The sequence below is a fragment of the Orbicella franksi genome, chromosome 11 (assembly GCF_964199315.1).
Source record: "Orbicella franksi chromosome 11, jaOrbFran1.1, whole genome shotgun sequence".
Classification (NCBI taxonomy): domain Eukaryota; kingdom Metazoa; phylum Cnidaria; class Anthozoa; order Scleractinia; family Merulinidae; genus Orbicella; species Orbicella franksi.
The window spans coordinates 6,210,820-6,237,500 of NC_138155.1; the positions used below are offsets into that span (position 1 = coordinate 6,210,820).

The window sequence follows — 26,681 nt, forward strand, 5'->3', positions numbered from 1 at the left end:
TTAATGATATTCCTGCGCATAAACTAACGGCATAGAGAACCGTCCAGTGCAATAAATTATTCACAGTAAATTGAGAAAACGTTGCTTTTGTTGTGTAAAAGCTTCTGTTGAAGTGATTCGATGTCCTCTACGCAGACAGTGTGTAAGCAGTACAGGCAAGAAAATTAGTCGCATCCCCAACAATGAAGTAATCATGATGAAACAGACCCGGACCTGCTGTCGGTAAATTGAAGGTAAGGAAAATATAAATACCACTCAGAAGCTGGTTTCATTACTCTAGCGAGACAGCCTGACTTTTTACAACAAATATGTCTTTACACGATTGTGAAAATAGCCTTGATAATCCCGTGGAGCTAAAGGTCGACAACCATGTTTTATTTCCAAGATCGTTACGCAATTGAGATTCAGCGTGAGGTAAAAGTGGGGAATTAGGGAAAAAGTTTAATTTAGTGACATTTTCGAGGCTTGATATTTGTAAAGAAATTGATTTCACACATGACCGTTTGCAACTTGTTAAAAGTTCTCTTAATTAACATCAGAGGTTGTTTAGGCCGATTGCGTGCTCTGTCATCGTCATAAACTGAGTAATTTTTTAAAAAAGCATTTTTCTTTCAGTATTTTCTCTGGGGCAGTGCACGCCTTTGAATGCTTGGTTAGCCATTTTAGAACTGAAAATCATGTGGTCCATTATAAAGCAAAATGCATTTTCTGTCCTCTGTGATGAACAATGCGATGGTGCATATTCAAACTGTTGCCTTCCCTACAAGAATGTCGCTATTGAGAAGTGATTTTAAAACAGGTTTGGTTGCGTTATTGTGAACCTGCAATGGGTTGCAACTGGAGCGGAGAATACCAACTAAGAACAGATTTGTTAGGTTGCATAGATGCAAGTGCAGCTTGCAATTTGAAACGTCTCTGTTGCACGACGAAAGATAATCAGTTGGAAGCAAGTACTAAAATGCGCAGAACGGAATTTGTTTTGAGAGCTAGATACTAACATGATACACAATACACACATGAAACCCTTTTAAAAAGAATCTAGTATCGTACTTACTGAAATTGCTATGAGAACTTTTCCAATAACACTGGTTTGCAACTTGAAGTTCTGTCGCGCTAATCACGTGAACAGCCCTGATTATTCGAAGATTTAAACTACTGTTATATGCAAATTTAACAAAAGCTTTAATGAGCTATCTCAGGGAAACGCAATATGATTACAACGCAATATGATTACAACATCCACACCAAATCAAGATTTTATCCTTTCAAAGGTACATATTTAGAATTGAACACATTTAAAACGTAATCTACTTAATGGTGTATTTATATACTCGCAAGTTTTGAAAACACAGTTTAAAAACCCATCGTTGACATGGATGCATGCTTCCCTTTTCATACTTATAAATAGTTGCTCTTAAGTGGGTTTTTTCCCTTTTCCAAACAAAGAAACTATTCATGAAACCGCCCCAGGCTAGGGTACCAGTTTCGACTTGTCCTTCAAGCTACCTGAAGCTTGGATAATATGGATTCTTTAGCCAAGTTTCTCGTTTTAGTATTATCCCGTAGTGCCAGGCAAGATGGCGTCGACGCTTGCGGAGACTGCGGTCCTTGCAGTATCCTTGTTTTTCTTTCAATTGATAATTTTCTGACCAGATTTGCTTGACTAATTCATTGCATCCTGAAGCATAATGTCTCTTGCAATGTTTTTAAATAACGAAAGCCCCATCTTGATGAAGATGGTATACAGTAGTTAAAAACGTCTAGCTGTAATATCATGTCCCATTGTAATTGCTTGTTAGTATTTGATCTCTTAGAACATGTGGCTGTACGGGGATTAATAAAGAAAAAAACAAACCTAGACCAACAACATAATTAAGATGATTTCCGCAGAACATTCGAGCAATAATGGCAAAAGTTAAGCTAGCAAAAAACCTCATGGCATAGTATTATTTTTAACACAGTTAAGAAGAACTTATCCAGACTTTAGCTCTCAAGCTGACCCCGCGAGAGAAAATTGAACTTGAAGTTATCCATATTTCATTTGAAACAGACGTTTACGTTTTGCTTTTAAAAACACAATAACACACGCTTTAAGCATTCTTACGATGTTTGACATTAAGTTTCTCGAGAACGCTTTCGAATTTAATTGCGGGGTCACTGAGAGAAATTAACTAAAGTAAGTTGTTTTAGATAGTATTCTAAAAGTCACCGTGCTATGAGTAGATTTTCAGTAAATGATTTTTGCACTTATTGCTCGAACTTTGAGCGGAATCCAAATAGGCAAGTTTTGGCTATGGGTTAGCAGAGCTGTCAAATAAGGTGGCTTAAAAAAAAAGCCCTGGAGAGAAATCTACTGTAAGTTAGATGGAAACTGTAGAAATATCAGCCGTATTAGTCACCGATTCATTTCACGTACGAGAAATTAATCCATTGTTTGATGTGCAAGAAACACACAGGTTAGGCATGAAACCTTGTATTGGACCAACACGTGGATAAAATCTATTTCAGCAAATGAATGAAGTACCTTACTACATGAAATTTTCGTGACACGTTAATTTCGCGATTTTGAGGTTCGCATATTTCACGACACCTTAATTTCGCGATTTTGCGAAAATTTTTCATTTTGACTCACTTTAAAGTGCACCTAACCCCCAAAATTGTTTTTCGCTAAAACGAATCTAGACTTGATTTGAAGCATTTGGGCGAAAAAATTTTTGAATTTGGTTGAATCCTCGATTTTCTATGCCCTTTCAAAGTCGCGCTTGAAGGTTTCACGACCGCGTTTTAGGGAGTCTGGGGTGGCGGTACCTGATGACGTCTACCCAGGAACCAAACACAATAGCGCCTCAGTCAACTCTCTGTATTTGCTCGAGAAAATGGAATACAAAACTAATCGTTCCGATGTATTTTGGGACTAAAGCGTCCAAGTTTTGTCTCAGAATCATTTCTTTTTCGTCACTGGAGTCAGAGTTAAGTTTCGATTCGGAAGACTCCGAAATAAACTTCGATCGAGCACGTTCGACAACTGTGAACTCACTGCTTAGAGCTTTGAGAGCAATTTACAATATTTCAAGCGACGAAGGGGAAGACTTCTTTGGGGACGAGCTGCTTGTATATTAGGAATGGAAAGCTAGATACGAAGAGGAGGGCAGGCAAACGAAACACAGGAAAGAAAACTCAAGGATTGCTTTGGATGGTAATTTCGTCAACTAAACATAAGAATCCCACGCGTGTTTATAGCCCGTTTACATTTGTCCTTAGCGAGAATGTATTTTGTCAAGGTGTGATTGTTCTGTTAAATCCAGTTCGTGTTTTACTTTCAGTTGAATGCTTCATGTTTATAAGAGCGACGTACGTGTTGCAGCTTTCGAGACTTGATGACCTCCAAAGCATTGGCTTCGATCGATTGAAAATCGTATTGTTTAGACCTGTATTTTTGAAGCTGCGGGAAGCAAGGCGGAAGGAAACATTTCATACAATTACCGATTTCACATTGTGACACGTTTTAAGTCGTAACTCCAAATAACCAATGTAAATTGTTCTCAAAGTTTGCAGTGAAATTCGTCGGATAAGCGAAAAGGATGTGTTCCCTAAGCGGTCCGCAGATAATGTTACGCGGTCATATTTTCGACGCTATTGCACAGAATCTTTGTCGCACTGCTGATTTCCAAACCTTCGAAAAACTCTGCGAGTCTAACAATTTTGTTATCATGTAATTCTAAAGGATTAATCTTCGATTTTCATCTAAATCGAAAGAGAAATAAGTGTTGGTTAGCGGCGTACAGTTGCGATCTATTTACATATCAGTAGAACGCTTCTTGATCATGATCGGATCACACGACTTTGTCGGTTATGTTATAAATATTGCGGGATTGGAAGATATAGGTTGTCGGTAGTATTTCTACAAATTGCTGGTTAGCTTTAAGCAGAAAATTTATGAAAATAGCGTTCGAAAGTCTGCGGAACAAGGTCCAGCGAGAGTTCTTCAATGGTTCTCACAGATTCAGTTCGCTTGTTTCGGTTCGACAAAATCAACCATCGTTTAAGTCTTAATTGCACCATTAGGCGATCATCGTCAGTAAATTGTACAGTATATCTTTTTTTGGATCTGGGATATTGCTGCAGCAGTCGATAGCACTGCTGGAAGGCATTTCTGTGCACTTTTCGAATGTGTATTGCACCGTCCTAAAGGAAATGAGAGGACGTGAGATATCCAACCTTCCTGGGTAGACGTCACAAGAGCCGCTGGACCCATTCTCCTCAAACTCGGTCGTGAAACAAAATGGCGGTGTTTTGGAGCTATTTTCGAGATTTCGTCGGGGCACAGAAAATCGAGGATTTAACAGAATCCAAAAATTTTTTCGCAGAACTATTTCAAATAACAAGTAGATTCGTTTTAGCGAAAAAAATTTTGGGGGTTAGGTGCACTTTAATTTCGCATTTTTGAGTGAGACACGCTTTATTTCTTTGTCAATGTTATTTAGCATGTCCCAGAATTTGATCAAACAACTTAATCAACAATGTCCAAATAAACAGAAACGCAACTGATTATGTAAACGGTAACAAGAAAGATGTTCTCATAGTGTCTGCAATGCACGGTTTGTAGTTCATGCTTGAATTCAAGTCACGTTTTTAGTGGTCAATTGACCTCATTATCCATATACATTAAATATTCCTTTCTGCAGACTCCAAAGAGAAAATGTTGCCGTTTAGTTTCACGACTGATGCTATTTAATTGTTTGCGTAAATGTCTTGATACGGATCAACAGGCAGTAGCACTTCTTTTCCAGAGGCGACAATAAGAATGGAGGCATCTACTAAGAACGTTGAAGCAATTGAAAGGTTTGAGCAACTAGTGGAACAGCACAACGAGGAGCCAGTTTGAGGACTGTACAAAAGAAGTGCTACCTGGAGTGGGGACGGAAAGCAGTAGTGATGAAGAGGACCAGAATATTACCACAGAATAGTTCAAAATGATTGTTATAAGCGTGTGTAATGGTAATAAAGTCGCTTTTTTAATAACAGTGGAATCCCGTTAATGCGGACACCAAAGGGAGATGATAAAGTGTCCGCATTATCCGGGTGTCCGTATTAAGCGGGCTAATTTAAGAGAAAATATATGAGCTTTTTAGTTGTCGGGACAAAGAAAACTGTCCGTTAGAAGCAGGTGTCCGTATTAAGCGGGTGTCCGTAGAGCGGGGTTTCACTGTAATGTGAGTTACTTAATTTTCGCGTCATGTTAATTTCGCGACATTAAATTTTCGCCTGACTTAAATTTCGCGATGTTTTTTTAAATCGCGAAATTCGCGAAATTAACGTGTCGCGAAAATTTCATGTAATAAGGTACTTAATACGTAACAGCGGACGTGAATGACACACGCAGCTATTAACAGTCACGTCTCATTAGTGGAGCGAGTTTTGCGTATACTGATGGTCCAGTTTTAATTATCATGTATTTATGGATGATCTGAAAACTAATCTGAAAGTAGATTTCAGTTTCATTTACTTCGACCAATCACTTCTTCCACAAAAAAGAAACATTATGAACATAACAAAACGGAAAAAAGTTATAGAATTAAGAAAGAAACTTGGAGAAAAACAAGCCAGGGGGTGCTCGTAGGTAATATCCGAAATGAAGTCCTGGAGGGCACGTTTTCCCAGTTCATTTTCCAAATCTAAGGTTCCAAATCTAAAAGATTCTTCCAGACGCTGTTTTCCGCGCTGTGCCCCAACTAACTGAACCCCTGGAAGAGGCTAAAAGAGCACTTTAAAAAGGTGCGAGAAGCGCCTTTATTACTTTTATTTGGGAGCTCGCTTTCCCACGGTCCCCCCACCCCCTTATCAGTGGTCAAAATCATACTAGTGGTCATCAATATTACCTCAAGTTGACCCTGTCTCGGCAACCATTGTTTAGATTATCGCCCGCAGAAACTAATGGTAAAGAGAAACGTCCAGTGCATTAAATGATTCACAGTAGATTGGTAAGAAGTCCCTTTTTTTTGAGTAAAAGCTTCTTTTAAAGTAGTTCGATGTCCTCTAAGCAGGCAGTGTGTTTTAATAATGCCATTGCAAGCCATTGTATTAAGCTGTACTTGAATGAAAATTAGTGGCATCTCTTAGAATGAAGTAATTATCCTGAAACAGACCCGGACCTGCTCTCGGTAAATTAAAGGTCAGGAAAATATAAATATCACTTTGAAGCTGGTTCCATTACCATAACGAGACAGCCTGACGTTTTACAGCAACTATGTCTTCCTACGATTGTGAAAATAGCTTTGATAATCCCTTAGAACTACGGCTAGATAAACATGCTATATTTCCACGATCGTTATGCAGTTAAGATGCAACTTGATGTAACATTTAAGCGATATTTTCAAGGTTTGACATTTTTAGGGAAAATTTTTTCACACATTACCGTTTCTAACGTGTTAAAAGTTTTCTTAATTAGCACCAGAGGCTTAGGGCGATTGCGTGCTCTGTCATCGTTATAAACGGAGTAATTTCAAAAATGACGTGCACGCCATTGAATGCTTGGTTAACAATTTTAGCGCTGAAAATCATGTTATCCATTATAAAGCAAACTGCATTTTTCTGTCCTTTGTGATGAACAATACGATGGTGCATGTCTAATCCGTTGCCTTCCCTAAAGGCACAAGAATTTCGCTATTGAGAAGTGATTTTAAAACAGGTTTGAATGCGCTATTGCGGACCTGCACTGGGTTGCAACTGGAGCAGAGAATACCAACTAAGTGAGACAGCTTTGTTGGGTTGCGTAGACCCAAGTGCAGCTCGCTATTTGGAATTTCTCTGTTGCATGACGAAAGATAATCAGTTGTAAGCAAGTGCTAAAATGCGCAGACCAGAAATTGTTTTGAGAGATAGATACTAAAATGGTACATAATACACCCGTTTAAAAAGAATCTAGTATCGTACTTACTGAAATTGCTATGACAACTTTTCCGATGACACTGGTTCGTAACTTGCCGTTGTTTTGCGCTAATCACGTGAACAGCACCTGATTATTCGACGATTTAAGCTAATGTTATGCGCAAAGTTAAAAAAAAAAGCCTCAATGTGCTATCTCAGCGAAACGCAGTTATATGGTTACAACATCCACACCAAATCAAAATTCTATCCTTTTAAGAGCACATATTTAGAATCGAACACATTTAAAACGTAATCTATTCAATGGTATATTTATATACTCGCAATTTTTGAAACAGTTTACAAACCCATCCTGATGGAAAGCACTTTGACATGGATGATAGCTTTCCCTTTGCATAATTATAAATAGTTGCTTTTAAGTGAGTTTTTTCCCTTTTACAAGCAAAGAAACTACTCATGACACCGCCTCGGGCTAGGGTACCAGTTTCATCCTGCCGTTAATAAAATGTAATGTTCCAGTCGGCTGTTATTTAAGAAAAAATAGAGGAGTATTAGGAATAATATTGCAGCCATTATTATATAACTGAAAAAAAAAATGACTTTATTGTTATTGGCTGAGAGCAGGCCACTTTACGTTTCGTCTTACCTTGCTCTGCACTGTAAATTAACGTGCGCGCATTCGCAACTTTCTGATGTTTGAAATTTCGTTTAAATTGCACTTGCCCAAACACCTGACAGTGTTCAATTTGGAGATAATTTCCAAAGATTAGTCCCTGTGTAAATCCTTAATTGCAGTCGTATTCATACTATTAACTATACGAACTTTTCTTCCAGGTAATTTGTTAAAAGCAGTGTCACATCATACTATGAACAACATTGTGTTGTGTTCTTGGGACACTTTACTTTCACTGTGCCTCTCTCCACTCATGTGTACAAATGGGTACCGGCTAACGCAAAGCTGGGGGTAACCCTGCAACGGACTGGCGTTCCATTCAGGGGGGAGTAGAAATACACCTATTTACTTCACGCTACAGAAACCGGGATAAACTCCGGCCTGATGGGCCATTTGGCTCGTATGCAGACGTAAACTTACTGAACATCGGTACAGACAGATTCCTTAACAATCGCCAGGTTACCCACATGAAGATGACTTTACCTAGCATAGAGGTATTAGTCTACGTCCTAAGATGTTGGTTTTGGCTGCTTCGGACGCGAGCGTGCATGGATAGCGACTGTTCGCGTGAGGTCATAAACATTTTGAACAGGAGGTGTGGCCATCTTGGAAGAGCATCATTTTGAAGATGGCGGCCACAGAACGGTAAGAGATTAATTCTTCCAGGCTTATTCTGTCTGCATACCGCGAGTCACTGAAAAGTAACACATAGAGGAGATATGCGGAGAAGATATCTGTTATTTGAATAGATCCGTTCATTATTCCGGAATGCCTTATATATCGTGTGATCTTGTCTTACCTCGTGCTTGAAACTAGTTTCTATAGAAAGGAACACTTCAAAATGTTTTGAAGCTTATTTGCGTACAATCACGTGGAGTCGGGGTTTATACGAGTGTTCATGGACAAATCATTAGAGAAAAATAGGTCGTTATTGCAGGGGAAAGGCATCCTCAACGGGTAAATGGTCCTAACCTGATGCCTTGAAATCAAGCCAGTGGGTCTTAATTTAATTTAATTAATTATGCATCCATTTTGTGATTTATCTATCTCGAGCACAAGAAACATCAATTTAGAGCCAGACTTGTTTGAAAACAAGTATCTTCAACTATCTTGCACAGACCTTCTCAAAGAACATTACATAGTTGAGGAAAAGTTGTCTGATGATGAAATCAAGGTAATTGAAAGAGAAACTTTTTTTAGACAAAGAGCTGGGAGTATAGGAGCTTCCAAATGCCCTTCCAACCAGTCACACAGATCTGTCCCAGCCCTCCCAGGCTCTGATCAAAACCATATGCCCTCCCAATATGTTTCAGTTTAGCACAACAGCCACCAAACATGACTGGAAACATGAATAATCAACTATTGTGGACTATGAGAAAGTCATGTAAACTTCGTTGTTACCAGATGTGGCCATTCTTGCATGCCGCTCCTGATTTTCTTAGCAAGTGTGACTGTTGTGGACAGGGTTGTGGAGAAGTGAAATGCCCATATTGCATCGATGGCATTGATTTTGACAGCTATGTGCAAAAGAAATCCTTTTGTTTGGAGAAAAATGGTTTCGTGTTCAGTTTAAAAAGAGATCATGATTATTATTTTCAGGCCCAACAAAAACTCCACACCACTGGCAGAGACTACTTAAATTTTGTTTAGGTTGCTCTGAAGGTCAAATTAATTTATACGAAAGCCTTTGCCATGATGTCATCCATATTTATGTTGTAGAGCAAGCAAGAGGTCCGGCTTGCAGAGAAAGTTAGGAAATTCAATGTTGTCTCTGTTTAGCAACAACAAAATGGATCAGATGGTGGGGTATTTGTCATAACTTATGCTTCAAGCCTTACATTTCTGAATGACTCTAATATTGCACCCAAAAAAGTAGTGCGCCCTGATCTACTAAAATGTTTAAAGTCTGGTAAAATGGAATAATTCCAGCTGTTCTTATCCCGTATTCACCTGGGGACGCCCAGAAACACCAAACAAACGATGTCGTGTTTGTTCTTCAATAACATTGTGGCGCGAACGAACGTAGCACTTGCTCAACTTCCACTATTTTGCTCACACAGAGTAATTTATCAAGGATATATAAAACCAAAAAGAGGCCTTGAAATTTGCTGACGTTTAAATAATGGGAGTAACTTATGTTGGCAAGATGTGGGTTTCGAAAAACCGAAACATTTCTTGGAAATGACAAACTTTGGCGAAGGTCAAGTAATTTATGCTGCTTACCGGAAGTTGTTTCAGGATGAGTGACGGAGAGTTTGAAGCATTCAAAGTCTTTGCTCACCAGTTGCTCATGGGTTCCCTCTGCTCTTAGATAATTCCTCCCAGAATCAATTCAAATCTGCAGCAGCAAGGATATCCAGGACAGCTTAAACGCACTGTTTAGCTTTTCTCAGATAACAACGCTTACTGGGGCTTTACGGTACATTCCACGGTGCTAGTACGCAGTGAGTACGTGACGGACTGGGCAGATGCGTCTAATCTGTAGAAGATGATGGAGCTTTCTCAAGAGCCCGACTTGACATCGCTTTTTTTTTCAATTATGTGATACTCAGCTATCAATTTGCTTTCCTTTGAAGCTTCGTCCAGTACATAAAAGCCCAGCTTTGCATTCAACATCATTGATTGGAATGGGAAAAGAGACGGCAGTATTAGTTCACCGTCAACTTGTACAGCTGTAGGGCGAGAAAGGAAGAGAAAAGAGTTGAATTGCATTGACAACGCTGGGGTAGGGGTGAAAAAGAAATTCCTGATATAAATTGTCTTTTTACAAACCAAATCTGTGACAACACAGTTGGTATACATTGCTATTTAATTAGCAGGAAAGCAAGATGGATATTTTTTTTTGTAGCCAATATCTTTAACCCACAATGTAATGTATACTTTTTAAAAACGCTAGTGCTACCTACGCTTTATCACGTAGTCTTGTGGATCGTTTTATACGGCTTACTACTACCTCATTCAGTTAACGAGCCCTGACTTTTAGCTCAAATAAGTGAACAAGAAATAATTCGAAAACATATCCTGTAAGATGTTGGATGTTGCAACAAGGTGGCCATAGGTAATTCAGAAAATGTTGTGAGCAACAGTGGTGCAATTGTTGCGGGCTTCACATTTGTTTCCTTTCTTCTAGTCCAGTTCTGGCCCTTTCTTTGTCACGAAACGTCGGGAGGAGAACCGAGAGAAAGGGACCCTCTCTCCCGACGTTGCGTGACATAGAGAGATAGAACTGGACATCTTTGCTTCTGGCTAGACATTGAGGGTGTGACCGTTAACACTATTATTCGAAAAGTATTTGCTGGACGTCTTTCATTGAAGAAAACTTTTAAAACAAGGGCTGGCGTGCTGCTTTCTGTCTAGTCAGACTGGTTTTCAAGTACACACGAGTCATTGACCGGAATATGGACTGTTATCACTGGGGAGAGTTTATGGTTCTCTGTTCATCAAACACTTCGTTACTGGCCTGAGCCCAAAGGGAAGAACTGTTGTGAATCTTCTAGTAAATTCATGGACTTGAATGAATTTTTTCCCATTTGCCGTGCGGGAGGTTTCCACAGATCATTGAGTGACATGAATCAACTTTTGGACCTGTACCTAATCACGCAGGAGCCGGTCAAGGTCTCCTGATCTAATCAATGAGATTGCTTTTCCACGAAGTTTTCGGTTTTCCGAAACGCACACATTTGCCAGAAATATTCTGCACTTATGTCTTAATACAAGAAAATCTGAAGGACTTTAGTGGCTTTTGATATCCTCTTTACACTGTATGAGTGGTATGACCGAAACTGCGTTCGTTTAGGACACAAGTTCCACCATTCCGAAGAACGAACTCGCGCGGCGTCGTTTTCTCGGCGTGTCTCTAACTCCCCCAGTTCATTCTGCTTCTTCTTTGATTATTGCGATGTTTGTTTGGTTACCCATACAACCAGGGAGGAATGAATGCCTTCCCATAAAGCGTTGCGACCGAAACTAATATATCTTAAGTAATTATGTAAGCGTGTGTTGAATGAAAAAAAAAAACCAAAAAAAAAAACCAAAAACGAAAAAAAACTATATATCTTCTTTTGGTGTCCTCATTATTCGGCGAAGAGACTCGTGGCATCAAGATCATTGCGTCCCCTTCGTGTCTGGGAATGATTAGCTCTTTTGTACGGCATAATTTTCTTATTTAGCGGCATGTGTGTCGGTGAATGGTCAATGTACAAATGCTTTGTGTAATTTGCCTTTATTATGTGTCCGCTGCGTTTTGAAAGTACACTTTTTTTTCGTCTTCTTGGTGTAAGATTATTGACTTCGTTTGTCGCGAAGAGCATGTGAGCTTAATCGTTTAGTGGACAAAATAGCTGATAGAAGGGTTTCGCTGGTTCCTTGTGTCGGCGTACGCGTACGTAGAAGATTTGTGTGGCATCGTAAACAGGTCTAAATAACCCGGTTTTATCTGATTTCTGTACTCACGAGCTGCTAGCCAAAACTGTGGTACTTAGCCGATGGATGCATGTTTGGGGGTTGGTGAGTTGACGTGAGAAGTTCGTAAGTTGACGGCAAGAATTGGCTTTCTTTGTTCTCTTCACCCCATAGAGAACCTAATATATAGATTTAGGCCAGCCTAAAAGCGGAGCTCCTCAGTTATTTTTCGGAATGTTGTTACTAATGAGAATAATCCAACATGTATGAGGTAAATTGCGAATGATTTAATAGTTTCAGTCGGAACTAGTATTACATCAGCAGATCGAGGTGTAAGATGGTGTGATTATGAAATATAGAGCCATGATTTCAAGAATTTCTGGGAAGTCACCAAAAATCTTGATCACATAACAGAACTGTCTTCTGTGCTTTTTGGTGGCATTTCTTGTTCTTTCCTACCTTATTCAGAAAGACAAGGCATTGTTATGAATCATTATATTCTTCATTAGTTAACATGGGGACTCCCACACAAAAGAAGTTTACACATTTTTTTGTTGTGGGGACTGATTGAAATGCAGTGGTTACAATATACTCAGTCCCTGTATCTCTACCAAATGTAATCTCACAAAAATACCAAAACAGTATACATATGTTAAAAGTTGGAAAGTTTTGTTGTCTAACTTGTCCCCAAAGATACTTTTAGCCATCTTCACTATTGTATGGAGTCTCCTCCTGCTGGAAGGGTTTGCAATAAGGCTATCTCTAAAACGGGGAACGGGGAATCGAGGAATCGAGGAATGGGGAACCGAGGAACGGGGAACGGGGAACGGGGAACGGGGAACGTGGAATCTCTAAAAGGGGGAATCTCTAAAAGAGGGAATCTCTAAAATGGGGAATCTCTAAAAGAGGGAATCTCTAAAAGAGGGAATCTCTAAAAGGGGGAATCTCTAAAAGGGGGAATCTCTAAAAGGGGGAATCTCTAAAAGGGGGAATCTTTAAAAGGGGGAATCTCTAAAAGAGGGAATCTCTAATAGGAGGAATCTCTAAAAGGAGGAATCTCTAAAAGGGGGAATCTCTAAAAGGGGGAATCTCTAAAAGAGGGAATCTCTAAAAGAGGGAATCTCTAAAAGAGGGAATCTCTAAAAGGGGGAATCTCTAAATGGGGGAATCTCTAAAAGGGGGAATCTCTAAAAGGGGGAATCTCTAAAAGGGGGAATCTCTAAAAGAGGGAATCTCTAAAAGAGGGAATCTCTAAAAGGGGGAATCTCTAAAAAGGGGAATCTCTAAAAGAGGGAATCTCTAAAAGGGGGAATCTCTAAAAGGGGAAATCTCTAAAAGGGGGAATCTCTAAAAGGGGGAATCTCTAAAAGGGGTATCTCTAAAAGGGGCAATCTCTAAAAGAGGGAATCTCTAAAATGGGGAATCTCTAAAAGAGGGAATCTCTAAAAGAGGGAATCTCTAAAAGAGGGAATCTCTAAAAGGGGGAATCTCTAAAAGGGGGAATCTCTAAAAGGGGGAATCTCTAAAAGGGGGAATCTCTAAAAGGGGGAATCTCTAAAAGGGGGAATCTCTAAAAGGAGGAATCTCTAAAAGGAGGAATCTCTAAAAGGGGGAATCTCTAAAAGGGGGAATCTCTAAAAGGGGGAATCTCTAAAAGGGGGAATCTCTAAAGGAGGGAATCTCTAAAAGGGGGAATCTCTAAAAGGGGGAATCTCTAAAAGGGGGAATCTCTAAAAGGGGGAATCTCTAAAAGAGGGAATCTCTAAAAGAGGGAATCTCTAAAAGAGGGAATCTCTAAAAGGGGGAATCTCTAAATGGGGGAATCTCTTAAAGGGGGAATCTCTAAAAGGGGGAATCTCTAAAAGGGGGAATCTCTAAAAGAGGGAATCTCTAAAAGAGGGAATCTCTAAAAGGGGGAATCTCTAAAAAGGGTAATCTCTAAAAGAGGGAATCTCTAAAAGGGGGAATCTCTAAAAGGGGAAATCTCTAAAAGGGGGAATCTCTAAAAGGGGGAATCTCTAAAAGGGGTATCTCTAAAAGGGGCAATCTCTAAAAGTGGCAATCTGTAAATTTTTTACACTCCTCACTCCTGATATTACTCTCGTGCTTTTTTTTCCTGTAGGCAAAACGATAATTTAATTTATTCTAAACCACAAAAGCAAATAACAAATTTTCATAACAGTATATTCTTAGTGTTTTCTTAGTGTTTTCCCAGCTCCTACAAATCGATGGCGACTGAACAATATCTGCCTTTATCGTAAATTAAACCAGAGAGCAGGATTTCGTCAAGCACTCCAAAACAACAGAACAAAACTAACAAACCTGGCAACGATATGTGCCTATGTTCTAAGCCCTGAAGGCTCTATGTATATTCTTAGTTCAGGAGTGACGTACAGATCTCGTTTGGATATCTAGCGATCGGCTTTCGCCAAAATCAGTGAGCTTACATATCACAGGCTCGTGTTTCCACGCGTAAGCTATCTTATTTCGATCCGTCTCCGCACGATAGTGGTGATTGCTAACCAACACATTTTAAGTCCCTGTGCGCTATTCTATTTTTGTGCAAGTAGAGCAGTCCTCCTGCAACATCAGCGGCAATCTTATCCATAAATGTGCCCTCTATTCCATTGCAGTCTTGACTGTCGATAAGGTACATTAATTCGTTTAACGAGCTCAGCTTTCCTTCACCGCCGAAAACTTCAATATCGAAATACACGTACTCTAGCATAATTGCCATGGGGTCCGGGCAAATAGCTTTGAACTGGACGATGTTTTCGTGGCGTAGCTGTGACAACAACGTGGCCTCTTTGGCAAAAGCTTCAACAAAGCCCGCAGAGGACGAGAGCAGTTTCTTCACTACGACGTCTACTGATTCGCGAGCGTTCTGGGAATATTTAGTTCTTAATACGGCACCAAATGAACCTTGTTCGATAACATCTTGTGTGCCGAGGTCATCCCACTTAAAATGTGGAAGACCTTGGAATTTAGCGACCTTTTTCTTTCGAAAAGTAACTGGCAGTGGAACTTTAAATTCCTCTCCACCTGACGGCATTGCGCAAAGAGCGGTCTGGATTAGCAAGGAATCACTGATTATACTGAGCAAATTTCCGCCAAAATCTCTGACTACAACAAATGAATTTCTCTAGGAAGTATTGTGAAAAACTGGCATGAAACTCTCCTTACCACCGATGCGACGCCTTGAATCAAACCTCCCGCGAGCAGTTGGCGATTCATGCATTCATATGGTTTCCCAGGTCGCTCGCCATTCAATTTTTTTGTAACTAGAAAATTATTGTAATGGAGTTTGAAATTTCGTCAATGGAAGATAATCTATATGTCTGTAAACTGACGCTGGAATAAACTTCAGCACATATCGGCAAAATTTTCAACACGTTAAACAACCTAGGGCTGTCAACAATTGAAATTGAACGCCTCACCAGGTATGTTTTAGCACAGTGAACGGTGACAACCGATCTTGTCGCGACATCTTAGCGAAAGTGGTCGCAAAGAACAAGTCCGGATAAAATGTAGGTTAAAATTTGTTCGTCAGCGAATAACAATCCCGTATTGTCGTTTTTCTTTCATCGACCAACGTGTGGAACAAAGTGGCATATACATATAAACCTGCGATATATATTCTGACAGATATAACCTGACAGATATTCCCTGAGGAGATCAGTTTTTTAACTTGACCTTTGCGCGTTCCTGTGACATTTTTTTGTAAAATGGCTAGATTGCGGAATGTCAGAGGCAGTAATAACTACTAATAATAAACTTTACCTGGTTTTTAAAAACATTTACTAAAAGGTATTTTATCCTGCGAACAGGCGTTCTAGCGAGAGCGTGTGGAACGGACGAAAAGAAATATTTGCGAGCGAAGGGAAGCCGAGCCGAGCGTTGCAATTTCGTTTCGCAAATTTCCCACTTGAGAGCATGTTCGCAGGCCATAAGCATTGAAGATTCCAACTTTTAAAGATTCTCAGTTGTAATGATCCCCTCTTTTAAAGATTACCGCTATTAATGATTCCTGCTTTTAATGATTCCCGCTTATAAAAATTCCCACTTTTAAGGATTCCCGCTTTTTAAGACTCCCCATTTAAATGATTCCCACTTTTAAAGATTTCCGCTTTTAAAGATTCCCCGTTTAAAAGATTCCCGCTTTTAAAGATTCCCTCTTTTAGAGATTCCTCCTTTAAGAGATTCCCCCTTTTAGAGATTCCCCTTTTTAGGGATTCCCCGTTTTAGAGATTCCCCCTATTAGAGATGCCCCCTTTTAGAGATTCCCCCTTTTAGAGATTCCCCCTTTTTAGAGATTCCCCCTTTTAGAGATTCCCCTTTTTAGAGATTCCCCCTTTTAGAGATCCCCGCTTTTAGAGATTCCCCCTTTTAGAGATTCCCCTTTTTAGGGATTCCCCCTTTTAGAGATTCCCCCTTTTAGAGATTCCCCCTTTTAGAAATTCCCTCTTTTAGAGATTCCCTCTTTTTAGAGATTCCCCCTTTTAGAGATTCCCCTTTTTAGAGATTCCCCCTTTTAGAGATCCCCGCTTTTAGAGATTCCCCCTTTTAGAGATTCCCCCTATTAGAGATTCCCCCTTTTAGAGATTCCCTCTTTTAGAGATTCCCTCTTTTTAGAGATTCCCCCTTTTAGAGATTCCCCTTTTTAGAGATTCCCCCTTTTAGAGATCCCCGCTTTTAGAGATTCCCCCTTTTAGAGATTCCCCTTTTTAGGGATTCCCCCTTTTAGAGATTCCCCCTATTAGAGATTCCCCCTTTTAGAGATTCCCTCTTTTAGAGATTCCCTCTTTTTTAGAGATTCCCCCTTTTTAGAGATTCCCCCTTTTAGAGATTCCCCCTTTTAGAGATTCCCCCTTTTAGAGATTCCCCTTTTTAGAGATTCCCCCTTTTAGAGATTCCCCCTTTTAGAGATTCCCCTTTTTAGAGATTCCCCCTTTTAGAGATCCCCCCTTTTAGAGATTCCCCCTTTTAGAGATTCCCCTTTTTAGAGATTCCCCCTTTTAGAGATTCCCCCTTTTAGAGATTCCCCCTTTTGGAGATTCCCCCTTTTAGAGATTCCCCTTTTTAGAGATTCCCCCTTTTAGAGATCCCCGCTTTTAGAGATTCCCCCTTTTAGAGATTCCCCTTTTTAGGGATTCCCCCTTTTAGAGATTCCCCCTATTAGAGATTCCCCCTTTTAGAGATTCCCTCTTTTAGAGATTCCCTCTTTTTTAGAGATTCCCCCTTTTTAGAGATTCCCCCTTTTAGAGATTCCCCCTTTTAGAGATTCCCCCTTTTAGAGATTCCCCTTTTTAGAGATTCCCCCTTTTAGAGATTCCCCCTTTTAGAGATTCCCCTTTTTAGAGATTCCCCCTTTTAGAGATTCCCCCTTTTAGAGATTCCCCCTTTTAGAGATTCCCCCTTTTGGAGATTCCCCCTTTTAGAGATTCCCCTTTTTAGAGATTCCCCCTTTTAGAGATCCCCGCTTTTAGAGATTCCCCCTTTTAGAGATTCCCCTTTTTAGGGATTCCCCCTTTTAGAGATTCCCCCTATTAGAGATTCCCCCTTTTAGAGATTCCCTCTTTTAGAGATTCCCTCTTTTTTAGAGATTCCCCCTTTTTAGAGATTCCCCCTTTTAGAGATTCCCCCTTTTAGAGATTCCCCTTTTTAGAGATTCCCCCTTTTAGAGATTCCCCCTTTTAGAGATTCCCCTTTTTAGAGATTCCCCCTTTTAGAGATCCCCCCTTTTAGAGATTCCCCCTTTTAGAGATTCCCCTTTTTAGAGATTCCCCCTTTTAGAGATTCCCCCTTTTAGAGATTCCCCCTTTTGGAGATTCCCCCTTTTAGAGATTCCCCCTTTTAGAGATTCCCCCTTTTAGAGATTCCCCCTTTTGGAGATTCCCCCTTTTAGAGATTCCTCCTTTTAGAGATTCCCCTTTTTAGAGATTCCCCCTTTTAGAGATTCCCCGTTCCTCGATTCCCCGTTTTGCAATAAGCAAAATCACCCTCGCATGAATGGTAATTACGATATTTTTTTTGCTGATAATGAATACTTGCATAGGCTTCTAATAATAATTTTATTATTCAATGTCAATGTGATTTGTTCTTTTTCTCGACTGGCATTGTGGACTGCAAGAGCTGTTGTTGGGTTTCATTAATTAATTCTGCTATGATTAAATTATACCAAGAATTATCAGTAAGCTAAGAGGAAGTTATATTATGTACATGTATTTTGTCTGCACTACACAACCAAATGCACTCCAAGTTATCAGGCATAAGTACATTTGTCAGAAGAGCCCAGCATATCCAAGATATGTTTTGATTGACACATCACTTAAGATAATTTACAGCAAAATGGATAAAAAATACATCAATATCCTACATGTACCAAAGCCAGACATGGGGTTACAAGGCAATCATTTAAACAACAGATTGAAATTAGAGAACACTATTTCTACAAAAGAATGGAACAAATTAACCTTATCGGACATTGCGAATGGCAAGGCTGTCTGTAGAATGTCACAAATTTCTCAACCCTTTCTTTCTACAAAAATGCTAATCCTGCAACTTTGCTAAAGACCCAGTTCTCCATTTCGTGTTAGCAAAATATCAATTTATGCCATGTCCAATGCAGATTATCACAAAATTGATTTAAAAGCTCAATAAATATCATTTTAAGGCCAAAAAGCCAATTATTTAAATAAACCATGAGTAAATTATCTCTAAGAAAAACTGATTAATTTAACAGGCACTTAAAAATAATTAGTTAATATGTGTTTCTTAATAATGTAATGCAGTTTATCTGTCACAATGTTGCAGCTATGATATTACTACAAACAGGATGGGTTGCAGAACTGAACCTCCAAGTCAGTTTATTCAATGAACTTGGTGCAGAATTGATAATCCCATGAAGTTGTCTGTAATTACAGAGAAACCAAACAAAGCATTACAATCATAAGTAATGAATAACTGAACTCTTTTACATGCATGAACAGTGTATGTTCCATTAATATTGGGGACCTCTCAGAAGCTGCATCCATGATAAATTAATATGTTCCCAGATGCCTTTGTTTATAGAACTTTTCACAAATTAATATATCTGTCATAACAGTGATCTCTGTGTTCTACAACAATTAGTACACAAGAAAAATACACTCAGTAAGATATTGTTTACAATAAAAATCAATGTCTATGAGCAATCATAAGGACCTTAAATTTATAGTTCCTCAGAAATATCTCACCAGGCCATGCTTGCTTTGAAAATCTTTCATGTTTTAATACAGGCTGCCCATCTGTAAACTGTTCATATATTGACTGACAGGAACAGGCATGTAATTCCTTTCTTTGATATACAGTGTACTTCATTGTTAGTTGTTTACTGAGTGTTAGTGGTGAATCAAATGCTAGGGGTTGGTACTCCAACTTTCACAGTGGCAGGCTCTGCCCTGAGATACAAAGCAAACTTACATAACTGTTATGAACTTCGCGACTTGCTTTCAAGAGCAAATACAATTTGCTTCAAACAAGAAACTGGAACATTGCAAGTTACAACAATGTGCACAGTCCCAATCACAGGGTCATCCAGGCTGTTTGGTTGTACAGATAACTGTACAACTGTATATGAGTTCAGCTTCCAGAAGAAAATCAGAGTTTGTCAGGATAAATACTGATGTTCTTGCTTACTCAATGAATGAATGTGCAGTTCCAGAAGATATTCACACCCAACACCCATTCATGGCCAGTCTTTAAAAATTCCAAATTAAAGTATCAGGAATCAAGAGTTCTAATAGAGAAAAAAACCCCATGTGGGGTATGAATCTTTTCTTGAAGAAAACAATGTTTGAGAAATCATTAATTACAAAATAATGTTTAAGAAACATCTTACCTTTCAGAGAATTTTGTAATCTGCACTGTCTGGCCAGTTCATATATTTGACAAGTTGACACTGGGCATGTTTGTAAATTTGTGCACTTCAACATCACATTACTATGTAGTAGCACTGGTCAACTAAAAACAGCATAATTTGGTTAATTTATATACACTGTACATTATTAGGTTGAAATATTGGTGTAGGTTGTTGCACATCAACAGATACAGAAACTATTTGCACCTGAATCATAATCATAACAGCCCTCCACCTCAGAACCATCACAGATATGATATGATATTTTTAAACTCTCTGAAATTTCAGATTATTCAAGATTAACATATGCGCATACATCATCTGGGGCAACCCTAAAACACTGAATTTGGAAAACGAAATCTGGAATCCAGAACCGAAAACCAGAATCTGGAATCCAGATATTATGAATGATGATAGAAATAATTCACTTCAGCAATGTCTAATAAATAAATATGAGCAAAAATTATTTTGTTATTTATTTTCTTGGCTTTACTTCAGCCAGACTGTAATTGCTAAAAAATTATTGACTAGTTCTGAACAAACCCTTAGCTATATATCTGGCCCGGTTGTTCAAAAGCTGCATAAAGCTAACCATTGGGTACATCACTATCCAGTCAGGGTTACTGATTTTTTGGGTGGATAGAGTTACTCATAGCCTGCGAGCAGGCTCTAGTATCTGTCTCTAGTGTCTGAGCAGGCTAAATAGGTGTCTAGTGTTTTTCTGCATTGGCATGTCACCAAGAGCCTTCATGCGGCTTTGCCACTCACGCCCCCCCCCCCCCCCCAAACATGAGAGCCTGCTCATAGGCTAAGTTACCAATCTTTTGTTCAAGCTGGCCCTGGTGAGAGCCCGGTTCTTGTCTAGATCAAATTGCTCTGAGAAGACTCAGGTGAGCAGCACATTAACAACAAGCTATTATAGGCTATTGCAGTGAGTTTCTGGCAGTCTTTTAGCATCTTTTAACAACATGTGGTCTGATCTGTTAGTAAGTGAGAAGCAGATGGAAGTAAGTGTGCAACATTTCTACAAATTGTTTTAATATGATGGCCGCCAAGAATATGAAATGCTGATTTGTCACAGTATCAGTGTGGAAATTGTGTTAATCTGGAATTGGTCTTGTATCTATTGGAAAAATCAAATTTCATATTTAGACCAGATGGGTTAGCCTTTGGACTTTGAAAGTGGGGGGCGTGACCGTCAATGTACAGGGGGCTGCCACTGACAGATATCCCCTTGTGAGAAAACTTTAAGAATTCCTAGGAATTCCTAGGAAAAAATTCCTAGGAATTCCTAGGAATCTAAGGTGTGAATTTTCACGGTAATTCGGACTCAGAATTCCTAGGAATTCCAAGTTTACATAGAGCTGACTTGGAATTCGTAGGAATTCCTAGGAATTCCAACTGAAATATACTCACCTTGAAAATTCCTTAAAATTCCCAAAAATTCCTAGGAATTTCTGAGAATAACTTGGCATTTGTAGGATTTTTTCAGAATAGGTTGGAATTTTTTGGAAAATCTGAGAAAAACTGGGAATTTTGTATCATTTGTAGGCCAGACAAAGTTTTGATGATTAATGCCCGGCATTAAAATAACAAATAAAGTCACTGATATCACATCAAACAGGTTTTAAATTAATGGTTTATTACATCGGCTTTCATGAATTTAAACATAAGAATAATTATCCTGTTTCTTTTTCATTACATCAAGAATCAAAAGTAAAACTGAAAACAGATATGAAGGTCAAACTTTTACATGTTTGATAAAAAGAGAACTTTTTCAGATAATTTACTTACTTTTTTGGTTTACAAATCCAACAATTTTCCATACACAAGATTTTAGCTTCAATTATTGTTATGTGGAACAAATCTGGATTTTCAAGATTGTAAGGAATCAATCATAAGAACAAAACTGAAACATTCCTTAAAATTTAAAAAGGCTGAGTTGGACAAACTTAGCTGCTGTTCAGTTATTTCTGTTGATTCTGCAGCCTCTTTTGTGGCCCTCTAATTAGGGTGTCAACAGCTAGCCTCTTGAATCTTCATCTTTGTTGTATGACACCTAAAACAAAATTAAAAAAATACACACAGGTGCTTGTATACTATTGATAAATATGTTACATAAATCTTGAGCTTACAGTAGATTAAATCAAGGTTTTCCTTCTATAATTGTATCAACAACTCTCGAATTGGAGGATATATATCACGGTTTTAATAGCCAAATTTAGACATTAGAAATATTAAAAGACACTTAAAATATTAAAAGAACATTTAAATAATAGAGCACACACAAAAGAATATACGGATGGACAAAAATTGAAGATCAACACGGATTGCCATAGAGTCTGGCTGAAACACAGAGGGGACATATCAAACTCATGCACACTGTTGCTGCCTCGTTGGAGTTTTTGTTAAGAACTTTGACTGGGATCAGAGGGAACTGCTATATTTGTTTCGTTTGAACAAGTGTGGCGAGAGAAACGACTTGTTATTCGCAAATCAAATTGTTTAGGCATGCACTCTGGGCAACGGTAACCTAAATTGTTTCAACTTTGCTTTAGCCAGAATTCGTTTCATGCCATGACTGAGTGACCCACTCGTGTATGAATCGTGATGATAAAGTTCATTCAAAAGCTTTTGTCGCAGTACAAGAATTTACTTAGTATAATATATGGTTACTTGAATTCGATTACTCACCAAATATTTTTGTGCCCTTTGAATTTTTCCCCGTTGAAACATCCACAGTAAGACTTTCTTTTAGCTCCAAATCTTCGCCAAGAATAACTTGTTTCTCGTTAATGACACTCACGCTGTTTTCTTCTGGTCACAGGACCGCAGCAAAAACCATTTTGATATAATTTTGGAAGTGAAATTTACTAAGACGCACGAGCGATCAACCGTTAACGCTGAATTCAAAGATGGGCGCCAAAAGAGAATGAATAACGCGATCTTTGTCAGGTTCAGTCACGAGGACAGTCACATGAAAATTCGCGTGCTGTGATTGGTTCAGTTGATCAGTTGAGGAGAGAATGGAAACTGGAGAAGGAGAGAGAGACTGGCAACGAGGTTGCCAAACCAGTCGCTTTCGATGGCAAGTCTGTTTCCCTTTCCACGTTGTTTTGGTGGTCTTTTGAAAGATGGGTCTTGCTTCAAAAGGAAAATACTACACAAACTTTTTACGAAGAAATCAAGGAGGAAAATGGAACGTACTTTAACTGGTTGATCTGTTCCCGACGGTTGTCAAGATAACAAAGGATCGTGAGGCACTTAAATCAAGTTCACTGCAAAGGTAAGCAATCCAATTTTAAAGGGATTTTCTGTTACGATAAGCTATAATTGTAAATAAATCAAACGAAGCAATGCATCGTGTGCTCTTTAAAAACCACAAAAGCCGAAATTCACCTAAAAGGTTTCAGATCGACCTGAGGAAACGAGATAAATTCCGCGAAATAAGCTTAAGCTTGTTAAGTCCACCAAGTCTATTTTGAGAGCCCACGTGTTTCAACACCCAGTCAGCACAATGCAGCAAGTATAAATTTGCAATGTTTGTCATTTTTTCCTTTGAATTGTTTATAAGGATTAACATGATATGAGATCTATAGTCTTTTCAATACATCAAGATGTAGGTTTTTTTTATTTGCATTGTCATTTATTTATGTCAGTTATTTATTTGTTTCCCATTGACTCATAATCTTTTTGATTCTTTTGATTTTGTTGTGTCATGAATTAAAGTGACAGCGAGGACAAGGAAATACAAGAAACATATTGATGATCCCACTATACCCATACCAAAATCTACAAGATTCGACCACATAAATCGCTTATAGCAGTCTTCACAGGCCAGTTGACGTCATCTCCCTGTCTGGCATCCCTTTTTCCTGGAGATCATTTCCAGCACCATGAACAGAACACCTCAGAGTTTTCGGCTCACCTGAGTGAGATGGCTGTTGGCAAAAATGTTGTGGATGACATTGATGGATTATGGAGTGAACCTTTATGCAAGAATTGAAGCTTCACAGAAGCATTTGAGGAAATTGAGTTGCCTATACCTGAAAAGACTTCAGAAATACCAATTGATGTAATACACAACAACTCTGATTAGTCCACAGACAGTGATTCAGATAATGATGTTGAAGTTTCAGTTCTGACTCCTCTGAAGAAATTGAGAACTCTGACACTGATGGCCATTCACTGGACTCTCCTGATGAAAGTGAAACTAATGGTTCCCAAGAAAAAAACATTTTCTGCCAAAGAATATGCCTGTATGGCTATTGTGGCCTTAATTTCAAGACATTGTATGACAATGAGAGGCCGCTAGAGATATCCTTGTTTTAATGAAACTACCAGTAATTTGTCCAGAGAATGTCACAGAACAGTTTTGTACAGCAAGTGTGTGGAAACTGTGAGCTTTTCATTTATGACATCTGTGAGAGATGTCTTCCTCTTTTTCCTAAAGTCATAAAGGATCAAGTCAAAAATTGTTCAACAGTGGGCTGTGATGGGTATGTGTGAATCTACAATTATATTAAATATATACATGCATATATATACTTTTGGTTTTATTGAAATTGTAAATAATATATATTCATTTATGCTGCCAGAATTTTTTGCTTAATCTATTTATCAAATCTAAGAGCATCCATTTTTCTATCAGTTAAACTCTGGGTGTTTGATTTAAGGGTCCATACGGGCACATATACACTAACAAATCATGTTGGATGCAAAAAGCATTGTTATCAGTGCTATAGTTTTATGTTGAGTTGTCAGACTTAAACTGGAATTAATGTACATTTGTTTGGAAATAATTATCTTGGAGCTTGACAACAATAAAAAGGTATGGAACTCCAGAGAAATGATCATGTTGATTTTTACTAATTTACAGAAACTGATTCATGCACTGAGTTCATCTTTAATTTTGACATTTTGGGGAATTTATAGAAATTTCCAACAATATTTCATGTGTTTTAGCTATTCCCAAAAATTCCTAGATATTCCAAACACATTTTTTTAAACAATCTGGGAAATAATAGGAGTTCCTAGGAATTCCAAATAATTCCCAGTCATACTTTTCACTATTCCCATATATTCCCAGAAATTCCAAGGTCTTGGATTAAGCATAATTTGCATGGCTTGGAATAACTTGGAATTCCTAGGAATTCCCAATAATTCCCAGTCATACTTCCACTATTCCCAAATATTCCCAGAAATTCCAAGGTCTTGGATAAAGCATAATTTGCATGTCTTGGAATAACTTGGAATTCCTAGGAATTCCCAGACTACTGGGAATTTATTTTGCAGGTGTCCTGTTCTCTATGACATTTTCTATCTTGTTCAGTATCTACTAGACAAATAAAAGGATAAATTTATACTTCTGGTAAATTGAAGATCACTTATTAAACAAAATGGCAATTACCAGCAAGTTTATTTTAGACACTCTCGAGGTGCTTGGAATAAAATTAAGACGCACTTTACTGAGATTCTCATAATCATAGCCCTCACTAGAAATAACGGTCGCACGATTTCAACAGACGGAGAATTTTTGTTTCAAAAAAGGTTACGTTTGAGGTCCTTTTTACTTGGCAGCTTACTTTTTACAGTCGAAAAGCTAAGCAAAACAATTTTCGCGTATTTGAAGAACTTATTTTCTTTGATTTGCGGATTCCGGTTTCCGGTTTCTGGATTCCGGTTTTTGGTTCCAGATTCTGGATTCTGGTTTCTGGGTTTTAGGGTTGCCCCAGCTTTAACAGAGTGTTTGCTTTACATTCAGTTTACACATGGCTGTTATCCAGCATAGGCAGACTTATAAGTTTTCCTTAAAAAATATATTGCAGCAACTATTGCATCTTTCATTACCTATTCTTGTGATGAAATGACACAAAATCCAAGAACAAGAAGTCATAAGCATAAAACTAACTTATGTGGTGCTTACAGTTCCTCTTACTGTCTGCATATGCCGTCCATAAACTGGTGATGCCTGGACAATGTACTCATTATTTTGTGATCACACCTTTATATATCACCTTTTGTGATCACACTGTTATATAATTTGTCCTGAAAAAGCAATATATGAAATGTTATGCCTTTGGCACTCACCAAATACCTTTACATGATGTATAATGTACACCATGTCAACATTCACAATTCTTTTTACTTTCATTGTAACTCTTTTGTGTCATTTTCCCTCACTTGAAGACAGAACTTCCACATTAGGTGATAATTTGCCTCTGGAATCTCTATGAATTCACAGGGAGTGATAACAATTAAATCGTGACTAATTTTAGCAAAGGAGTCCTTCAAATGTCAGATTTTAATGCTAAGTTTATACAGTAACTTTACATTACTCTTCGTATATATATATAACCTCTCAATTATTGCACCTATAGACAGAAGGTGTGCTGGGGGAAGAAATGATCTAACCTTTCTGAACTTTTCCCCCCTGTGATAGGATGACTATTATGAACTACAGTTTGTAACCAACACCAACATCAGGTTATGTATACACATGTATATTTTGTTGTCGTCTGTAATCATAAAAAATAAAAATTTAAAATCCTCCACAAAGTTCATACTCAATAACACTGCTATATGTAGCGCTGTTACTGCTGCCCTCAAGACACTTTGAACACAAAGGAACAGTAATTATGCATCTTAATCGACATTAGTTGGGATAAATAAAAAAATGAGGTCTTCTGCACTATCAGTGCACCAAGTTAAAAGTTGAATGGAGACAGCTAACATGCCAAATGAATGATCAATAATTATTGATATTCTTGCATGCTACGATTAGCTTCTTACGCTTTGTTTTTATGTACAGTATTATATCTCTGA

The 26,681-nt window shown here is 38.4% G+C and overlaps 1 protein-coding gene and 1 pseudogene across 1 annotated transcript in view; one reads left to right on the forward strand and one right to left on the reverse strand.

Moving 5' to 3' along the window:
- Window positions 1–26,681, reverse strand: part of LOC145502323 (uncharacterized) — a 172,459-nt gene that overhangs the window by 67,344 nt on the left and 78,434 nt on the right.
- Window positions 8,486–10,243, forward strand: LOC145502441 (uncharacterized; annotated as a pseudogene).